This window comes from Notothenia coriiceps, unplaced genomic scaffold (genome assembly GCF_000735185.1).
Source record: "Notothenia coriiceps isolate Sejong01 unplaced genomic scaffold, NC01 NC01_scaffold00036398, whole genome shotgun sequence".
Taxonomy (NCBI): Eukaryota; Metazoa; Chordata; class Actinopteri; order Perciformes; family Nototheniidae; genus Notothenia; species Notothenia coriiceps.
The window spans coordinates 201,055-203,678 of NW_011369099.1; positions in this window are offsets into that span (position 1 = coordinate 201,055).

A 2,624-nucleotide genomic window follows, 5' to 3' on the forward strand; every position below is an offset into this window, starting at 1 on the left:
TTCTGGCTCAGCTCCCTTTTCGTCACAACGGTGCGGTAAAGAGACTGCAGTACCGCTCCCGCTGCTCCGATTCTCCGACCCATCTCACGCTCCATTGTCCCCTCACTCGAGAACAAGACCCCGAGATACTTGAACTCCTTCACTTGGGGTAAGGACTCATTACACTAACCACGGCAGCCAGTGTTCTACATAACCTTTCTGAACTAGAACACGTAGTCATTATGTTGTATTTGGAAGTTTGCTCTTTAATTTGGGAATTGTAATTTAGTTAGGAAGTGTGGTCTGGACATTCCAGTTATTCCATTGTTTATTACGTCTTCGGGACACGTTGGATTGAGGTTGGCTATTGCTATGACTAGGGAAATTGGAAGTGTACTATTGAGGGTCGAAGAGTCCTGCAGAGGAGACCGACACTGAGTCTGGAGGTAATAATGGTACCAGACACCTTACAAAGAAATCTAATTTCCCTTCATGGTAAATGGTAAAGTGTTCTGGAGTACTTCTGCTGTGGCTTACTCCTATGGGCCGGGCCTCCTTCAGCCCAGGGGAAGACCTCGGTCCGGGTCTTCCGTCCTGGCAGCGCTCGCAGACGACCCGCCGACGGTGCCTCGGGCCGGCCCGTGTCGAGGCATTTTCCGCTGCACCCGTTGTGGAGGCGAAGAGGCAGGGCGCCCGGGTGGTGGATGTCCTTTGTCGCACCCCGCCCACGCGACGGTCTTCCCACCGCACTCTTCCGTCTCCCAGAGCTCTGGTCTGGGCCCGCTGTCTTCGACCGAAACCCCTTCACCTTGCAGTGGAGAGACCTCCCTTCCTCAGCCTCGAACACGCCCTCCACCTCGCAATGGTCAACTCTAGACCAACCCCGAGTGGAGATGCCGTGTGTCGCGCCGAGACCCTTTGGAATGAAGACCTAATCCAACCTGAGATAAGAAGAGGCCTACACGAGTTCCACACTTGCGAACAGCGACACACACACACACCGGCTATGAGGTGTTCAGGGCCACCCACGAAGCAACAAACCTCAGATGGGGTCACCTGCTCTCCCAACGAGGGATGGCGGACGCCAATACCCCCCTTTTGAGACTGACAACAAAAACCGAATACGGTGGGTTGTCGTCAAGTTCAATGCCGAAGAACCTCTGGGACCTTTCTAGGACATCCCGAGGACTTCCCCTGAGAAATTAGAACGACCCTCTGAGTTGCGTGTACACCCGTTACACCTCTGTGAACCTCCCCTCACTAACCCCTCCTTGCCGGGGGGACTAGACTTGGCCTCACCCACCAAAAATGCCTAAGACACGAATTCGTACCTAACCGGTATTGTTGTGGTAAGCTTGTATTCCTACAGAGTATTTCACATCACCAAATAGTCTCGTGGGATCAGGTCTTACCAGGTACTAGCTAAAGCAATAGATAGTAGCCTGGACTCCGCGCATTACAAACCTGTAGCCTCATTTCTCTCCCGCCCTCACAGTTGACTAGTGGTAAAGCCCCCACTCAACACAGCTCACCGCCCCCTTCGGAGACCTAGTCTGGACCATTCGGGTTTGCACATCAAGCCCACTTGACCCTGCAGACCTCCTACGGGGTTAAGTCCTCCGGAAGTTGAGTGGTGGAGCCGTCTCGAAAAGCCCGTAAGGACACCTCCAACCCCGTAACTTGGTCTCACCAGCCACAAGTTCGTAGATAACGGCTTCGGCGCCGCCCCTCGACACCAGAGTTCCAGGATCCACGGAGTTCCCCGCCTATTGGGAGCTTGGAGGACAACCTGTTGGCCACCAGTCCGCTTCGACAGGCTGACTTCTTCCTCCGGAAGTCCCCTAACAATAGGGGCCCCCTTGAGGGCTCGTCAGCGTTTTTTTTTTTGTTTTTTTTTATTTTTTTTTTTTTTAGCCATGGCTGTCGGGCTTCCCGTCGTCGGTAGTCGGCACCGGCTCGACCAAGGGGTGTAAAATTTTTCCCGCTAGTCTCCCACGACACGTTAATGTCTCCGTAGTGTGTGAGTCGGATGGGCCAGTTCAAATGAGATTCCATGAGCTTTCCTCCAGTCGGCTAAACAGCTTGGAGTCTACTCCTCCTTGTTTACGCTAAGGGCAGGACCAGCACCTTGCTGCCTAGTCGAAAAATGAGAGCGTCTCCTAGGACCTCCCCGGACCCTCATGCGAATAGGTCAGAGTACACAAAACATCTGAACCTCTTCTTCATACTGGCCCAAGGGTCCCTCAGTGACACCCTCCACGACGCCCTCATACCCAGCTCCCCGAATGGAGTCCGGTAGGTATAGAGACATGAGGTTTCGCTCTCGACCAGGCCCCAGGAGCCGTCATTCAGCCTGGTAAAGTCCACTCCCACTGGAGGCGGTCCGACACGAAACAGTGGTTAGGACAAACATTATATGTACCTAGCCTAAAGCTCCGCATCAGCAGCCCCTTCCCCACAGACGTCAAGCCACCGATCCTACGTGGTGACGAAAACGTTATACACCAAGACTACCGAAGTAGCCAGACGTGGAAGTCGTGAGTGACCTAGCCAAGCGTTGGCTCACACTTCGCCGACCCTACTCCTAGTCGTGGAGGTTTTAGACTCGGTACCAAGAGTCGTCCTTTTGGCTACCTGACAGGTGA